Source organism: Medicago truncatula, chromosome 5 (genome assembly GCF_003473485.1).
Source record: "Medicago truncatula cultivar Jemalong A17 chromosome 5, MtrunA17r5.0-ANR, whole genome shotgun sequence".
Lineage (NCBI taxonomy): Eukaryota > Viridiplantae > Streptophyta > Magnoliopsida > Fabales > Fabaceae > Medicago > Medicago truncatula.
In genome coordinates this window covers 38444447-38464559 of record NC_053046.1, presented here as the reverse complement: position 1 = coordinate 38464559, position 20113 = coordinate 38444447, and the positions used below count along the sequence as shown (strand labels likewise).

General features: G+C 31.3%; 2 long non-coding RNA genes across 2 annotated transcripts; one reads left to right on the top strand and one right to left on the bottom strand.

Annotated features, from left to right (window-relative positions):
• Positions 1-6682: 6682 nt before the first annotated feature.
• LOC120580729 (uncharacterized) lies at positions 6683-9053 on the bottom strand. Its single transcript, XR_005646462.1, has 2 exons — positions 8923-9053; positions 6683-6919 (listed from the first exon to the last, which is right to left on the bottom strand). It is a non-coding gene; the product is annotated as an uncharacterized lncRNA (long non-coding RNA).
• A 4088-nt stretch (positions 9054-13141) lies between these two features.
• On the top strand, positions 13142-18672 carry LOC112421708 (uncharacterized). Its single transcript, XR_003011918.2, has 4 exons — positions 13142-13710; positions 14417-14509; positions 16400-16472; positions 18328-18672. It is a non-coding gene; the product is annotated as an uncharacterized lncRNA (long non-coding RNA).
• Positions 18673-20113: the final 1441 nt, after the last annotated feature.

The window sequence follows — 20113 nt, the reverse complement described above, 5'->3', positions numbered from 1 at the left end:
AAAAAAAGCAATGCTACCATCAGTCACTTTGACACTCTCGGTTGGGCGCTCACTTGCTGATACGGCCACGTCACCCTGTTTTTAAAGGCATTTACTTGTTAACCGAGACCTTAAGTTTACTTTTTTATTTTTATTTTTTATTTTTTTTATGTGCAAAAAATCAAAGGCTTTTTGTTAAGCTATTCGCCTGCAACCCAGAAGCTAGGATTTGAACCAACATCACATTCACAGCAACCTTCAATCTCCCAAATTTTCCAACCTTACATCTTCACTTGAGAACCAACCTTCAACTTTTGGCACCTTAATCACACATCAACAAAAATACAAACCTTTCCCCAAATTTCCCACAAAGGGCCAAGGCAAGTTATTCCAATAAACTATCAATCCCAAAAATTCATATGCTCGTGTCAATAATATGCATCCAGTAAATTCAAAGCAAAGTAAAAAACTGTCAACACTCCAAATAGCAAAAAAGAAGAAAAAATAGAAACTCAAGTATTCCCTTTCCTTTAATTTTTTGTAATGGCTGTATTCTCTTTCCTTGTCTTACCCAGAATTGCAAAACACACCCACGACCTTATGAACAGTCACAAAACAACCTTACAAATATTTTTTTGACAAGATCAACCTTACAAATATGTAACAACACAATCGACTTCCTCTAATTCTTCAATCTATAGCAACAATAGAGAGCTTGCAATAAGAGAAGTTGATATGAAATTCAATGGGTTCAGTTCAGCACACAAAGAATATTTGTTATTTGAAAATAAAAAACCGCATGAGAATGTTATGGATCTTCTTTGGTTCCTCCTTCTGCTGCACTATTGAAGATTGAAGATGTTGTATTAAGGTGTTTTTGGATCTGGGAACAGCACAATTTTGTCGAGAAAAATAATAATAAAAAAATAAATAAAGGCTGATAAATTAGACTTGTTTAACCGGTTGCCGGTTTAAGAAATTAAAAATGAAATGACGTGTCCTGTATAAAAGGGAGAGTGACAGTACGCAAGTGAATGAGCGACTGCCCCTAGCATTGCTAAAAAAAAAAACACCAAAAAATGTTAGACATTTCTTACTTTTTATTTTTGTAATAATATATTAATGAGATTAGACAAATTATTAATTTTTTTTAACAAAATAGTGTTTCAATTAAATTTCTTATTAAGTGTGTTGTTCTATTTCAAAAAAAAAAATTGAATTTTTTTTTTTTTTTGGAATTAATTGAGATTGAATGATATATTGGCAAAACGGATCCCGAAAGCGTGTTCTTTACCATCCGAACCAAAAAAAAAAAGCAACCTTAGACCTATTGATTTTTTTCCGGCTACAGACCTATATATAATTCAATCAAAACAAAAAAAAATTATTATATTTTGCTTAATAGCTAGGACATGAGCTTGAATTTGATTGATCGAGTTAAATGTGGTTGTTTTACATAATTGTCCTCAAAAAATTTATTATAAATTATTTCTTTTAACGTTTTTTGTTTTTGAGTATATTATTTCTTTTAAGGTTAAAAAAATTGAAATATATATATATATATATATATATATATATTTGAGGGTTTCTCTCAAATATATATATGGAGGAAAACTTTTTCAAAGTCTACTCTTGACATGGTGCACTATGAACTAAACTCAACATTGTCATGCATTTGAATTTTTTATTTCTTGAAATGTTATAATCTTATTTTTTTATTATTTTTCATAATAATATAATATGGTACATATTTTAGACCGTAACCGAAATTATGTAATTTATGTCATGACGTATGCATTAAATATTGGAGGTGCACGTTAAGAAATATTTTATTAATGATGATGAACCAATGTTTAATGGCCAGATAAAACTGATTACATCCTTTTTGGGATCAATGTAATCAGGAAATTATGAGCCAATATTTGGTCAACCTATAAGAATAATGAGCCAAAATTAATTTATTAAATGATTATTTTAATTGCCAAATAAAAATGATACTCAAATGATCTTATGTTTTTTATTGTATTTTCAAGAATATTGAAAACAATTATGGTTATTTTACCAAATTATCCTATGAAATATGTCTATAAATTATACATATGGGTTAACAAAATTTCACATCACAACTCCAATTATTATTCTTAGTATTTCGATTAGCTTGTCTATTGTTTCTTCTTTGTAGCCCTTTACAATTATTATTAATATTTCGATTAGTTTTTCTATTGTTTCTTCTTTGTAGTTCTTTACAACCAAATTGAACCAAAATACGATTTTGTTTTCAATATATCCTCAAATTGAAATATTTCGCACCGGTTTCCGATCCAATAAAGGTGGACGACTAATCCGGCTCGTGCGTAGAGGCATGCGCATTGGCCAAGCGTTGTTCCCCTGAGAATCGAACCCGATATTCCCCGGGTACGTCCTTAGAAGGAACTCCTTGCCACTGGAGCCCAAGCAACTTGGTTAATTCAAAGAATATTTTAAATCACTCAATAATGAATATGTATGTCTCATTTTTCTTATTTCTATTTAATCTTGACCCTCATCCCGTTCTTCAATTCATGTTTCTACTATTCTTGGTAAACAATAGATCATTGAACCATCATGAAAAAAAATAAAATCAAACCAACCAAGTTCTCAGAATCAAGACAATCAATCAAAGTATGGAATAAAGAATTTGAGACAAATAACTTATTTGATATTATGTGGTTGCTAATTTAAAATTTAATGGAAAAAAATAATGGTCAACCTTAAATTTTAAATGAAAGTTAAAAATAAGGTAACTAATTAGTTGTGAAAATTTCTACTATACTTATAAATGATTATTATAGTTTTTTATTTACAGGAATTTTAATTTTTATTGTTTTTATTGTAGATTTTTTTAATATAGAAATCATTAAAAAATATTGATTTCTATAATCGTAATGTGCATTAAATCAGAATTAAAAAAAGATATTTTATCAAAAGATAAATAATGACAATTGGATATTTAATGTTTAAGTTTTAATAAGAAAAATAATACATAATAAAAGAGAGTACAACGGGTAGTCTAACTCATATTATACCATGCAAACCATCTCCTTCTCCTGAAAAATAAAATAAAAATATACCTCTTTTTTTGTCTTAAAAAATAATTTTTTTTAAGTAAAAGTGGGATGGACACTTTCAACATATCATTGTTTTTTAATGAAATGAAGAGAGTTTCATTGATGAGGGAAATAAGATCAATCAATAGTAAATGACCACTAACATAGGAAATATAACCATTTAATTCCTTCGTCGTTTGTAAGAAAAATCATTCAATAAAAAAAAATTAAATTTAAGCAAACATAAGTTTATGATCGTCATGGGTATAAAAAAAATTAAATATGGATGATGATACCTATTTAAAAAAAAAAATTAAGCAAACATACTTTAGCATCCACGCCTATAGGTGTTCACGGGATGGGTCGGTCTTCATTGTAATATATTACCCGATGCAATCAAGTTTCATTAGGTTGGATCAATGAATAATTACACGTAACTTTTTAAAGGGGTTAATTACATGGAAAACATTGTCGGCTGTTGTTAGATCAAAAGGGTTAATTGTATTAAATGCTGCATCCAGCGGTATAACGGCTCTTCTATTACCAGTGGAAGAACCGCGCACTCGACGCTGACAGTCCCTATTGAGATTAATGAGGCATCATTGCTTACGATGGAAAAGGATAGTCCTAGGACAGACCTGGTGCGTGCTGTAAAGTTGATAATTTGGGATGAGGCTCCAATGATGCATTGATGGTGTTTTGAGGAAGTTGACTGATCAATGCGCGATATCATGTCTAGGAATGATCCTTTAAACGAGTTTAGACCTTTCGGTGGAATGACAATAGTTTTATGTGGTGATTTCAGGAAGATATTGCCTGTTGTCTGAAAAGGAACGAGGCAGGATATTGTTGATGTCTCGATCAATTCATCAAAGATATGAGCTTATTGTAATGTGTTGAGGCTTACTGTTAATATGAGATTAGGTGCATCTTCGGTACGTGCAGAGCAAGAAGAAATTGCTAATTTTGGCAAGTGGATACTCTCAATTGGAGACGGCAACGACGCTTCGGATGAGAATGGTGAAACGAAGGTATAAATTTCCGAAGATTTGCTTATATTGGACACAACAACCGTTGATGTCTTTGTGTATCCCAATTTGAATGATAACCTTAATGACCCGTTATTTTTTCAAGAAAGGGGAATACTTGCGCCAACACTTGATTCAGTTGAGCATATTAATGAATATATGATGTCACTGATTCCAGGTGAAGAGAAATAGTATTTAAGCTCTGATTCTGTTTGTCGATCGGGTGAAAATTTTGATGTCCAAAGCGAATGGTTCACAAAGGAATTTCTTAATGGTATTAAGAGCTCTGGAATTCCAAATCACCGGTTGAAACTAAGGGTGGGATGTCCAGTTATGCTGATGAGAAACATTGATCAGGCCAATGGACTATGTAGTGGTACGAGGCTGGAAATTACACATCTAGGGAAGAGCACGATAGTTGCTACCATAACTACAGGAAAAAGGGCAGGTACCAGGGTATTCATTCTCAGGATGGATCTTATTCCGAGTGATGCAGAACTACCCTTCAAATTCAAGCGCAGGCAATTTCCATCGACGCTTTGTTTTGCAATGACAATAAATAAAAGTCAGGGTCAATCTTTATCTCGAGTGGGGGTTTATCTTCCTAAGCCTGCGTTCACGCATGGACAACTTTATGTCGCTGTCTCTCGAGTAACTTCAAGAAAAGGTCTGAAGCTGCTCATCATGGATGAAGATAATAATGTTTGTAAGGAGACCACAAATTTTGTGTATCGTGAAGTTTTTCAAAAAGTATGATCATTGGTTATGTTTTAGAATTGTTGTTGCTATAATTTAGAAAATTAAAGTTGTTTATTGTTTGGAAGTCGTTTTATTTTTAATTTCTTTGTAAGGCGTACTGGTCATTATAGACATGCAATTTCTATATAAGCAGATCCTCCTGCCATTGACTATTAATTCATGTACTTTTCACGTTTAACAATTCGCGGAACCTTTTTTTTTACATCGTTGTTACCCTAAAATACAATATTTACATTAGACCATTTGTTTTGTAAAAATTAAAAACAAATAACAATCGGCGTTTCTGTAACCCAAACTATATTTATATACACATGTAAAAAATTAAACGTTTGCATTTACGGACTACGTGTATTCATACGACACTGACTATTTTATAAAAAAAATACATATTTTTTAGTTTTTATGATTAATAAAATACATTTTGTCAACAAATATTATTATACAGTACGTCGGCATATTTTTGCAAAAATATTACATATGCTAAGTTTAACAATGAGTGCATCTTATACTACAAATAATTAGTACAAGTATAATAATCCAAATACTTTTATCATTATATGCAATGTTTAGATATATACAAAATATATACAAATTTTTTTTTCGGTGCCAACACGGGTCACTATAATAGTTTAGAGATAATTTTGAATTTGGATATCGTTTTCTACATGTAACCATATATTAGCCTTGTTATAGTTGTTTCCTTCCTTGGTTATCTGCTTAGCAACGAGAGATTAGTATATCTTTGGTAAAATTACTCTTTTGATCCTTTAATTATATCTCTATTGCTCAAATATGTTTCTTCCTTCATTATTAAGCCTCAAATATCTAATCGGTGGTACATCAAAGACTTTATTAATATTTTTTAATTTAACTGTTTTTTTGTTACAACTGTTTGATCTTATTGTAAAAATAAAGTCATTTTAACTGTTTCTTCTATTTCTTCATCTTCTTCCCTCTCTTGTTCTTCATCTTCATCAAAGAAACGTAGAAAATCACTAAAAAAAAAAAACCTCCTCTTCTGTTGTCTTCTATCTCATGCAACAAAACCTATGAACCTTCACTCTTTTCATCATCTTCATCAAATTAAAACTCATAAACCTTCAATTGAAGAAGATCAAGTCTGTGACTAATGAGGTAAAAAAGTTAAAACTGTTTTGTTTCAGGTCAACTTTAATATTAGCTGCTCATTAGTTTTATTAATTGTTATGGATGACTTAATGGTTCGGAAGAAGAAACCTTGTTTGAATAAATTAGTTAGGCTTAAGCAAGAATATAAGACGACTAAGACATCCTATAAATCATCCTTTTTTTTTTCCTACACATTTTGTCATAAATGATATTATTTTTTTGATGAAGGTTTGATTTGATGAAGTCAATGGCTGAGCAAGACAAAAAAGTTTGTTGTCGGCGTCAAAATAAACTAAAATATATAAATCATATTGCATACAACATATTTAAGTTGTAATAAACCAAAAGTCGATCATTCAAAATGTAAACTACGTAATACATAAAGTCGATCATTAAATATTTAAAGTGACACTTTATGCTTTCCAAGTGACTTGAAATGATCAATAATTGAGTCGAAACTAATACATGCACAAATTTCCTTTTCAATATAAACTGACATGCTATCACTAGAAACCCAGGTCCCATCTTATTTATCAACTTTGACTTAATAATTTTGATTGCTGAAAAAGATCTTTCGGTTGTAGTTGTAGAAACTGAAAGAGTCATAATGTAACGTCCAATTTTAAAGTTTTAATTATTGAACGTTACAAAAAATATGAAAAATAATTTTGGAGAAATATACGAAAAATTAATTATGAATTGTTTGATAAACAAACTTCGTCAAATTCTGAAATAATTATTATACATCCAAAAAGTTCATAACCGATTAAAATACTCAAAGATGGGCATTTAGTAACTACTACCAAAATCGGAGTACTATGTAGGCATTTTGTCCACTAATTCTCAAACTATCAATCTATTATAATGAAGTGGCACTTCTAAAATGTCGAGCTCCTCACCGTTCGATGTCATTAGCCGTCTTCGTCTTAGTCTCTAAATCTGAAAACAACACTCTAATGAGATACGAAATCCCAGTGAATAATAGACACAGGTTTAAAAAGGAGTATTGTTCTCAGCCGACGCAGTAACCGGAAAAATCTACCATGATATCAGCTTTCTTTCTAAAATATTCTTTAAAACATACATAGTAAATACAATTAAATCAATCAAAATATCATTATAATAACATTGTTATATGGAGCATTAGCTCATCTAATATGGGGTACAAAAATCATCCATATATGGAGCACATAGCTCATCTGGGTAAGTAACTATGGAGTGGCTTAGTGGTATTAGCTTGGGATCTAGGAGTGTGCTCCTCCTCAAGGTTTCAGGTTCGATTCTCTCTGGTGTCAATTTGAGGGGGTTAGTTTAGCTTCTTAAAAAAAAAACTATGGAGTACAAGACTCATCCATATGGAGCACATAGCTCATCTCATGTGGAGTACAAGACTCATCTGTATGAACTATGGAGTACAAGACTCATCCATATGGAGCACAAAGCTCATCTCATGTGGAGTACAAGACTCATCTATATGGAGCACATAGCTCATCTCATGTGGAGTACAAGACTCATATGTATAGAGCACATAGCTCATCTGGGTAAGTAACTGTGGAGTACAAGACTCATCCATATGGAGCACAAAGCTCATCTCATGTGGAGTACAAGACTCATCTATATGGAGCACATAACTCGTCTCATGTGGAGTACAAGACTCATCTGTATAGAGCACATAGCTCATCTGGGTAAGTAACTGTGGAGCACAAGACTCATCCATGTGAAGCACAAAGCTCACCTCATGTGAAGTACAAGACTCATCTATATGGAGCACATAGCTCATCTAGGTAAGTAATTGTGGAGTACAAGACTCATCCATATGGAGCATATAGCCCATCTCAAACACATTTAATAACAGAGAGAATAATTGTCATTATAACTTCTAGAATTCTCTTTAAAAATAAGATATATTATGACATTCATCACTATCATATACTGTGTATTTTGAAACTTATAAATTTAATAATGATGTAGCTTCATCATGAATCATATGGTGATCATTTAGTAAATAATCTCAAAACCGAAACTGCTCTTGTTGATTGATAATCATATAAACAATAATTTATAGAATATTAAACAAAGGTGCATATACATATTTATAAAAGCAGTATCTCAATTAACACATATATATAATCAAATTTATAACTCATCTTAATGGCTTTGGCATCTCTATATAACATACTAGCAATCAATCACAAAACATGTTCATATATGTCATATATATATATATATATATATAGATCCAGTAAAGATATAAGTGCACAGAAAAATGTCAATAAGCTTCTCATGGGTTTCTCAAACAGTTCTCAGTTAAAAGGTGAAACTATAGATAATAGTATAGCTTCCTTCTGCCTAATCCAATTATAGTCTGGACTGTCATAATATTTCTAAAATCTTTGAAGTCCTCGGGAAGGACTTAAACGCCCTTCGTAAGGGCCGAAAGGCCTTCTAGAAGGGTTTAGGGTTTAGGCGCGCCCTCCTAAAGGAAGCCGCCCTCTTGAACCTTCAGAAGCTTCTAGAAACCGCCTAAAACACTAAAATATCCCTGTTGCTTGGAAGCCAAGCAATAGTAACCCAAGCCCAAAGCAGACTATAAATACCACTCTAGAGATCATTCTCAGATATCCAATAATCAGTCATAAACCCTAATATACGATTCTTAACCCCTAGAATCACCTATTGTACTTTTTGCAAGTACATAGTCTATGGATCAAAGCATCCCCCTCTAGTCTAACGTACTTCATATATGTATTTATCAGAAAATCCCAAACTCGATCAGCAGGTAGAAACAAATACATCAGTAACTCATAAACTAAATAATTGAAATTCATAAAAATCCCCAATTTGATAGGGTTAGGTTTTCATCAATTAAAGCATTCAAATAAATTGTAATTCTTTTCAAAAATCAGTATACCATGGAAGGGTTAAAGGGTGTGATTACTCACCTGTTAAAATCTAGAATGAATTGAAACTAACGGCTGATTTTCTCGTCACTGACCAAAGCATATTTTTCTTTTGTTTCTCTTCTTTTTCTTCTACGTGTTTTAATAGCTAAGTAACATGTTTTGATTTTATTTATAAGAGTGCTTTATACAAATCCCAATATATCCAATTTACATAATAGTGGGTAACTCACTTCCTTTGATATTAATTTTAAACATATTTACAAAACTACCCTTTAGTTAGTACTAATGGTTTTTCTATATTACTCTCTCTTGTTTAAGGGGTATTTATCCCTTCAAAATATCAACCAATCAAAATGTAATATACAAATATAACATTAAATGTCAAATAAATGAGTCAATTTTTCTATAAAAAAAATCAATTTTAATAAGGTAACTTTTAATTTTTATTTAATTATATTTAGGTATACAATCTTAATTAATTTACACTATAGGGCTTGTAACAATTAAAATTTGACATCAAACTCAACTCATCATGGCTGTGTTTGGTAATACGAATAAGCTAGCTTATAAGTTTGTTTTGATATAATAAAGGCTTAATTGCACTTTTGCCCCCCTATATTTATCATGGTAGCAATTTTGGCCCCCTATTAAAAAAAACCACTTTCCAGCCCCTAATTTTACCCCCTTTTGCAACTTATAGGCCTCCTCTGATTTTGACCAGGTCAAAGGCTATTATTGAATTAAATTTAAATGGAAAAGAATGATATCAATAATTAATAGCATTAGGATTAAATCAGTGGTCAAAATTAAAAAACTCAATATAAGTGTTATTGTGTTCCTTCTTAATAAACCCCGTCTCTTCTTCTCTTCTCTTCACCCCCACAAGTGCAGATTGCAGGTTTCCAATTCAAATCCACCACCTAGTGGCGGAGCCAGGAAATTTAGGGAGCTCGGGCGAAAAATTTATTCCAAATTATATCGACAGTCATAAATCAATTTTTTTTAAATTTTAATAATTAAAAAAATCGAAATAAAAGAGGTTTATCATTTTGTCAATAAAAATACAATTTAAAATAGGATTATTAATTAAAATTGACCATGTAATATACGTGAAGTCTGAATATACGCGAAGTCCAAAAAAGCAACTGGAATTGACCTGTAATTAAATAACATGTATTTTGATCATGTAATTCAAAATTTTTATTATTTATAACCCTGTAATATACGCGAAGTCCAAAAAAGCAACCGAGAGATTGAATTTTTTCATAATTTGTTAGAGGCGAGTTAAGAACGTTAAAATACGGCTTTACACAAAAAATTTATAAATTTTCGACAAACGACAAATTAATTATGAATTTTTAAAGTGTCAAAAGCTCAAAAAACAAAACAATGGAAATCTCGACCTATAAATCGAATTTTGAGCTCATTATTTACAGATACATCTATAAAAATACATAAAAAGGATATGTAAACTTTCATAGCATTTCGAAATCGTTTAAATTTATTATGATTTTTCAACCAAAACGTGCAAAATTGAAATTTTGTTCCGCGTAAGCGTATACTCACAAGTCAAATTTAGTTCCCTAATTTTGTAGGCATGACTAGAACATGATAAGAACCTTCCGAGTGAAATTTTGTAGTCTTTAAACGAGATACAAATTAATTATAAATTATTTAAGAAATTCATAATTAATTTATCTCTGATCGAAGAAATTTAATTTTTTATGTAAAGCTATATTTTAACGTGCTAATCATGTATGAAAAAATTCAACATGTAGGTCACATTTTTAGACTACGCGTATATTACAGGGTGGTCAAAAATAAGAAGAAATTCAAGTTACAATGCTAGAATATATGTTTTATATTTTTAAGGGTCGTTTTTCAGACATAAGGTATATTACAGGGTTAATTTGAACAATTAACCCGTTAAAATAAGAGAGATGAACCCGTCAATAATGTGCTAAATAAAATTCCGAGACCTATTTGCGTGTGAGAATTTTCAGATTGCCCAAATTTTTCTTTTTGTAAGTGTGTTAATTGACTTTTGGGTTGGGTCTAATGTGCAAAAATTATCGATCGAGCCTGGGCGACCGCCTGGGGTCGCCGAGCGGTGAAACCGCCCATGCCACCACCATTGGCTGCAATTTTTCTGAAAGCACGATGACAACCACAACTTGAAACCAGAATAATAATTTGAACTACACACCGTCTTGGGATCCAGAGATACACATAAAAACGTGTGGTATGAAGCTCCTCTCCTATCTCCATATCCGTCTTCTTTTGGCGACATAACAAACTCCGGCGAGGCTCCGGCGTTGCTTCGATGTGGGATTTTCACCATTTTTTCGCGTTTTCCCTTGGATTCTCTGGTGATTGTTTCCTTTTGGGTTCTTGATTTGTTCTGGTACTCTTGGCGGTGGTTTGTTCCTTCACCATAGTTATTCCATGGACCATGGCCATTTCTTTGCACAAGCCTTATCGAACAACATTCATCACAGGTCCGTCCTTGCCTTTTCTCTCATTCTAATTTCATTCTATCCAACAAACACAATTGCAAAGCTAACACCTATTATTGTTGAACAGAAAATTAAAGGGAATGCTCTCTTATTTAATTCAACTGCAATAGTAGCTTATATAAAGCCTTACAAAGAAAGAAAATAAATTAAGTTACTCCACTAACTCAGTCCACTAACAGAAACGTGGAATGTGGAGAAAACTCACTAAGTCCCACTAATAAGTCCTAAGAAGTAGGGATTATTAACTTACAGATATAAACAAATATTAGTAACTATGACAGCAAAGCAAAGTCAATTTTAACAATTATTTCATTTTCAATGGAACAAATGTGGCTAACGTGTTTTAATTTATCTTGGAAATGCTTGTTTTATAGACTTGTTTCTTTTTACTTGTTATTATCTCTTAATCTTGTTGTTGTTGCCTCTGAATATCCAACTCCTTCTACTTGCGGTGCTCTCATGGAACAAAGAATGAAGGAGGATGAAGAATGAAGAATGAAGGAGGGTGTGAGAGAGTTGCTGGTGTTGTTCTTATGGGGACCGAAAGAGAAAAAGAATGGATGGGGGAAAATTAGCTAAGAGAGGGAGCATGTGAATACTTTTAATCTTGACCACTAAATTTTAATCATAAGGCTATTAATTATTCTAATTTCTTTTTTTATTTTTTATTTTATTTTAAATTACAAGTGGCCTTTGACCGGGTCAAAATTAGAGGGGGCCTATAAATTGCAAAAGGGGGTGAAGTTAGGGGGTTGGAAAGTGATATTTTTTAATAAGGGGCCAAAATTGCTACAGAGCCAAACATAGAAGGTCAAAAATGCATTTTAGCCTATAATAAAATGTGTTTGGTAAAAAACTTTTTTCATTAGCTTATAGCATTTTTTGAGAAGTTATTTCAAGTAGCTTTTGAGTTTATAGCTCGTAGTTTTTTATATTTTCTTTCAATTTTAACCCTATTAATTTAATTTAATTATTTTTTAATAAAACACGTTCATGGCTTAAAAAATAACGGCCAAGTTCATAGCTTATTGTTTAATAAAACAACTGCCACGTTTTCTCTTTTGAAAAAAACTGCAATGCTTTATTTTATTTTTTAATGAACGGTTTATATATATTTCTTAAAAGAAATGTTTTTTTTGACAGAAATGCTTTATATTTAACTATAACTAGCCTACGGTATGTTGTAAAATTTTATATATTCTTGCTTACATTTTTTTCCACTTTCCTCTTATTTTTTTTTAGATTCATAAAAGTAGAGATCAATGAGCTTTTTCCCTCTTCTGTACAAAAGAAAAGCAGATATCAAAATTGTCAGTGAAATTTTATTAGAGACTAAAATCAAAAGTTTTTATATTTATAGGGATGCAAAACATAGTTAACCATAAATTAAAATATTAAAAAATAAATACATTAGAAAAATATCTCTCTCTCTCTATATATATATATATATATATATATATATATATATATATATACACACACATGTCCTTATATGTCATTTTATACTTATCAGCCACTTCAACATCTAATTTTACCAAAAACTTCAATTTTAATAAACCATCTTTTCAGCTATAAGCTATCATCTATAAGCTAGTTTTCCAGATTTCAGCTATCTTATAGCTTATTTTTACCAAACACATCCCACATACGTTCATAAATTTTGTTCAATTTCAAAACCTAGAACACACATAACTGATAACAGTCAGTTATATCACATTTTTAGAATCTTTTTAATTAAATTTTAGTCTACTTTTATTCATTTAGTATTTAATTTAGAGTCATTTTAAATAAATTTTCATTTATTTATTTATTGAGTCAATTAATATATTACTACCTATTATTTCTATGTATCAATGACTACATGATATAACAAAGGTGTAGCCTACATTTAAGTGCTAATAGTAATGGAAAAATTACAAATAGCATGGTTTAATTAGCACATATGGCCACACGTGCAACTTGTTTTGGTATCAGAAAAAAACAAATGGGCTTTGACCCAATTGGGTATTGATTGACCCGAGAGGAACAAAAAGATGGAAGTGAGGGAATAACAAAGAGAGCCGCACAGGAACTAGGCAGGGAGCAACACGGTTTTGTGCAGCAAGCACATTATCACATTTTTTTGAGATTTTTTTGATTTCTTAGAGAAAGAGAGCATTTTTAGAGAGACACAAAACAAGGTGTTAGGTGTAGATTCAACCCAAGATTTATTGAGACATCATGAGTCAAGGATGGAATCTTCATCTTTTCTTCATCCTTTGCAAAGCTATCATAGATATATGTAGCTACATCTACCCTTGTGGGTTTTGAGGTATTCAAACAAGCCATTATGTAAACTCTTGATCATTTAATATATGGTTCTAGCTATTTATTCAATATTGTTGTTATTCTTGCATTTAATGTTTTATTGAAATTCAAAATGATATGGACACATACTTTTGAATCTAGAAATAGAATAACAATCTATCTTAAGTTATCACTCTAGACATGAATGTTAATATTTGATAATCACTTTTAATCTAGAACTTAATGCTTTTGGGTAATTTAATCGTTTGGGAAATCGTCGATTAAGCTATCCAATCGACTTTGTGATCGTTTAAATGTTTGGGAAATCGATGTTTAAACGATCCCTTAGAAATAACGATATCATTTGGACACGAATGATATTGTTGAGTGATTGTGATAATATAGTTTAAAAAGCTAGAATCTGTTATTTGATCGTGAGATTGTAGTTGTTACGCTTGGTTGAGTGTCTCTGACCTCAAGCGAAATGACCCTATCTCTTCTCTATTTATTTTATGTCAAATAGTTAATATAGTTTACACAAACACACATTTTAAATCCATACACTTAGAACAATATTGATTGTTGAATGACTTTAATATCACGCTAGTCCTTGTGGAGACGATATACACAAAAATACTTACTTTTGATTGATAGAAAAATACTACATCAATAACGTGCAACTTATTCTTCATTCTTCTTCCCATCTTGATTGTTAAATTCTCTTGTTCCAGAATTGCCGTCGTTTTCAATTATCGTGAGAATCGTTGTTGTCCTTTTGATTCTAGACATTGTTAGAATCGGTGTTGTTTCAATAATCACATCAGGTATCGTGACTTGATTTTTCTTCTTGATTTAATTTTTCATTTTCGTTTCTTTCTCACTACTATCGTGACTTGATTGCAACCGTTTCACACTTGTAATGCGAAAGTGGTGGCTTTCAACTTTGGCATGAATTCCAATGATGCTTCCATTTTTATTTGGGTTTTGAGTTTGATTGAGTTGTTTGAGATTATATAAAATAGTATTTTATCACACATATTTTGCGTTTGATTAAGATAAATGGATCTTCGATGCGTTGATTATTAATTTTATTTTTGGTACAATATCGATTATTAAATTTACTTTTGGAATTTGTTTTATTCAAATCATTATATTGTGTTGTTATTTTGTTTTTGTTTCTGGTGTATTTTGTGTTGCCGAAATGAACATTTGTTGAGATTGTAACACGGTGTGAGATCGGTTAAAGCTATGGAAGAGAAGACAAAGTGAAATAAATAAATAATAATGCTAATACAAACATGAATTTCATAAGGTGAGCGTTAATTCGTGGATATAGCTTTTGTAAAGAATGTCGATCTCACGATGTCTGGAATCAAATGGACGACAACGATTCTCACGATAATTGGAAACAACGACAATTCTGGAACGAGAGAATTGAACAATCAAAATGGGAAGAAAAATGAAGAGGAAATTGCACGTTATGCGTGTTCTAGGTTTTGGAATGGAACAAAATTTATGAACGTATATGATGGGTTGAATTTGATGTGAAATTTTAATTGTTACAAGCCCTATAGTGTAAATTAATTAAAATTGTTTACCTAAATATAATTAAATAAAAATTGTAGGATTAAATATGTTTTTGGTCCCTATAAATATACCAACCTTTCGTTTTAGTCCCTCTAAAATTTTCCTTCAACTTTTAGTCCCTATAAAATTTTTAGTCACAACTTTTAGTCCTTATTTTTAAGTTATTTTTTTTTTTGTATTTTTTAATGAAATTGTGCAGAAATGTGTAGAATATTGTAAAATAAATTCGCAAAAAAAGTTAGAAGTTTTTAACAAAACACAAATTTAATATGAATTTTTAACCGTAATAAATGTACAAATTCATATTAAATTCATGTTTTGTTAAAAAATTCTAATTTTTTAGGGAGAGATTCTTATAATATTATGAATTTTTTTGAAAATTTTTATTCAAAAATACTAATTCTACATATGAGTTTATTTAAAAGAGGGACCAAAAGTAGTGATTAAAAATTTTATAAGGACTAAAAGTTGAAGGAAAATTTTAGAGAGATTAAAATGAAAAGTTGGTATATTTGTAGAGACCAAAAACAAATTTAACTCAAAATTAAAAGTTATCTTATTAAAATTGATTTTTTTTTATAGAAAAATTGACTCAGTTATTTGACATTTAATGTTACATTTGTAAATTGCATTTTGATTGGTTGATATATTGAAAGGGTAAATACCCCTAATAGAAGATGACATTTTGATAAAAAAATAAGTGGATGTAGCTTATTAACTTGCACCTTAATGTTTTGGGTGGGTGTTAGCAACCCTATATATATATATATATATATATATATATATATATATATATATATATATATATATAGGGATTTGCTAGAACACACCCACTAATTTTTATGTGGGAGTGTTTTAGCAAGTTATAACTAAAAAGTTAATAAATACACCTTAAGGTGTATGTTGCTATAACACACCTTCTAGAAAAAGCAAGTGGGTGTGTTCTAGCAAATCCTATAGGCATTTGCTAGAATACACCCATTTATTTTTTAAAAGGAGTATATACATGTATGCATGCATGTAATTGATGATGTGCATTATTGCAATCTTTATACATGTATGTTAGGTCCAAATGTCATGCATTAAAATTTTATAACTCATAATGTATTTATGTTCATGTCCAGCAGGGGTATTGAGCTGGATATTCACCATCATTTACATAGTCAAGGACAAGCTTAGTACAATGAACAGTTGGGGCAGGTATATACATTATTATGAAGTTAAGTTTCGAAACTATAATTTGCTTTACAGTGAGGGAACTTGAAAATATGGCAACTGACCATAACACGCTGCAGTCAGAGTTGTTGTTATGGTTGCCATGTAGTTTATTACTTGATAGTCTATCTGTCATACATACAATCAGGGTTTTAAATAACTGTCGTGGTTTCTGTTGTTTTTGGATTTCCAAACTGTTATATTTGGATTTCCAAATTCTATTATCTACCGAAGTTGTTACTAGGTTGAGTCACGACCAGGTCGCTCTCTTTAAGACATTTCGTGGCACTACCTAAAATTGTGCAAGGCAGACTATCAACCACGCCGCCTCCAGGATAAAACAAGCCCAGCTGCAACTGTGCGGTTAATACTGTACTATAGAAAACCGTTCGAGAATTACACCCTCAAATATGGTACTAAGACCACTCTTTAATACTGAAACCACTTTAATATTACCACTCTGTTATGGTGCTGAGACCACTCAAATATGGTGTTAACACCATTCTAACTTTAAGTTCTCCAAACTATCAATATGGTACTACGACCACTCAAATATGGTGATACCACCATTTCTTCTCAAATAAAAAATATTGAAATACTTTTTATATATACTGTTAAGATCATTCTTAATTCCGACGGGACATTGTTCTTCCAAATAGGGACTATGATCTTAAAAGTACTCTTTATTCTGAAGGGACATATATTATCGAAGGGACTATGTTTTTAAGATCATTCTTAATTCTGAAGGGACATTAAACCGAAAAAGGGACTATGGTCTTAAGAACACTCTTAAATCCGAAGGGACAGAAAAAGGAGATGAAGAGAAGAAAGACTCGTCAACACAAGTCAAGAAAGAGAGAAGAGAGAAAGAGTTCCCGACAACTCAATGAAACTCTTTGGTGTTTTTTGAACTGAGTGGAGTCCTCTATTTATATAGAGATTCTGTAACTGTTTTAGCAAAAATTGCGACAACAATTACTCTAATGGATAAGATTAAAATGGAGTTTTATCCATTAATCAGTTCAACAACACTTGTGGATAGGATCAAAAGAAACAAATCCACAAAAGTGGAGGTAACAAACTATTGGATTTGAATGAATGAAATATAATAATAATTAAATTATTATTCTTATCACAACCACCATAAACTAAATTTATGGAAAGTGATATTCTCAAATAAAAATAATAATTACTATTATTTTTATCATTATCAAGTATTTAAAATTAAATACCACAATTTAAACACTACTAATGTGTGTGTTCTATTTTATGCGGGACCCCCACACTCTATTTTTTCAATTCACACAACATTAGATCAAAGTATAATTACTTGGTGTTTAATCTTTCAATTTTTCATCCAACATCACATCAATGTTCCAACAGTTTTGATCGCGGTCACGTTAAGGTTGTTGCGATTTCGAGTGTTACGGATGTTGCGTTACAGATTGTGGTTGTCGCGGTGTGAATTAATCACAACAATGCACAAATATTATTAAATCATTTATTCTATCATATAGTGTATAATAACTTAATTTGAACTATTATTTTATATATTTTAAGATTGTTAAAATAAATATAATAATTACGACACTTTAGGACATGAAATAGGCAATGAAAGAAATATGGGAGAGTATTGGCTCATCACAGTCTCTCAGTATCTATTTTCATCTCACCCTGAAAACAGGTAAAAATGGTATCAGTGACCACCTATACCTTTTTGTCGGGTATATGCCTTATCAAGTCTGTATGGCTCATTGTTGTTTGCTTTTATTCTTTCTTTCCTTTTTTGGTTTTATTAGGGTATTGAAAATGACATTCATTTTGGTTGGTGTTGTTGCAGGCTTGTAGCTGTTCTTGAGATTGCAAAGGTCGACTCACCGAAGTTACTTGAATAACTTTGGTGGAAATCTTGTTTGTTTGGTACTATAGACTATACATTATCTAGAAGGAAAATGCTACAGTACACGACAAATTCTGTCGTCAAATTTGCACAAATCAACGTATAATTGTAGTTTGGTATTTTATCTTAATTTTAATTTGAGTCAAGGTGGCTAAATATGTCTCTGAAGTGCAAAGACACGTTTCCATGTTGTGTATTTTCCAAATCATGCATGTCTTTGTCTCATCTTACCATTGACATGTGGAAAGGTGGATATCCTTAGATGTGTATGATATCTCTTTGGTAACAATTTTTTTTTTTTTTACTATATGTTATAGATAAGAACACAAAAGCACCAATAAGCTAGTAATAAGTTTAATAATAAAGTAAATTGCTTGTAGTGTAGCAAGTCGTGCAACTTCGTGCGTTGAAGCCCTCGTACCATTTAGCATCACTCTTAGAGACGGAATCTACAGAGATGGAATTCGTGTCCATATTGCTTAGCGACTACAAAATCAACGACAAATCAAGAGTCGTCTCTAATCGATTTAGTAACGGAAAATTCATCTTTTAAAGATGGATTTCGACCGTCTCCAATTTCCATTTTTCTAGTTGTGCAATCTCTTTATCTTCTTTGGATTTCAAAACTGAATAAGCCATATTTTCGTAAATAATTAATTACAAAATCACTGAAAAAAATATTTACCCCATTATATAAAAAGATTCATTCATTCATTCATTCATACACATGTACCTGAAATATCCAAAATCACTTCATGGAGCAAAGTAAAGAGGTAAGTTCTTGTTCTTGTTCTATACGTTTGTGTTTTCCCCTGAATCCATGCAATGTATTTTGTTTCTATAAAAACTATAACAAAGAGAAAGGAAGTTCATGATATTACTTCAAGATTAAATAGTAAATATATATATTTTTTGACAATATATATATATATATATATATACACACACACACACACACACACACACACACACACACACACACACACACACATCAAATGATAAGTATCTCCTTCTTTTGTTGAAAAGGACCCCAAATGTTTACATAAAGTAATTCAAAACTAGAAGTGGCCTATTTATACTAGGGGAATATGGAAGCTTTTTTATGTCTAGCAAAATCACATGTATCACACAAGATTGTGATCGTGAGAATGCAAAAAAGGAAAATCTTGAGATACATTCTTTCAATTTCATCCCGACATCAAAAAACATTCTCAATGAAAACAATTGACTGTGAAATTTAAGGACTCGCGAAATTTGCAATCCATGAGTGAATCAAAATATTGCATCGTTCCCAAGCTTGACGATTTGGAATTTGGATCAAGACGCACAAGAACTATAATGCTTCCATCAACGAACTTAAACTTGTTCTTAGAACCTAAAGCACAACGCATTGCTTGAGCCCAAGCAAGGTTGTTGCTTCCATCCAAGAGAGGTGTAACCGTAACAGAATTAGGTCCATCACTAGAATAAACATAGTACTATGAGGTAGTACTCTGTGAAGGGTCTGTCAAAGTAGTGCTGTTGTTGGCACTCGTAGAAGTAGTATTGCGTGCCATGGAAATTCAAAGAAAGCTTCAAGGTAGATGACGAAGATCGTTGAAAAAAGCAAGAAACACAAATTACGTGCAATTGCAGAAAAAGAAGGAAATTGTAGAGTGAATCAAGGAGATTCCACCAAAAGTTGCAGTAAAACGCAAGAGAAAACAAAAGTGTGAGCCAATTCACG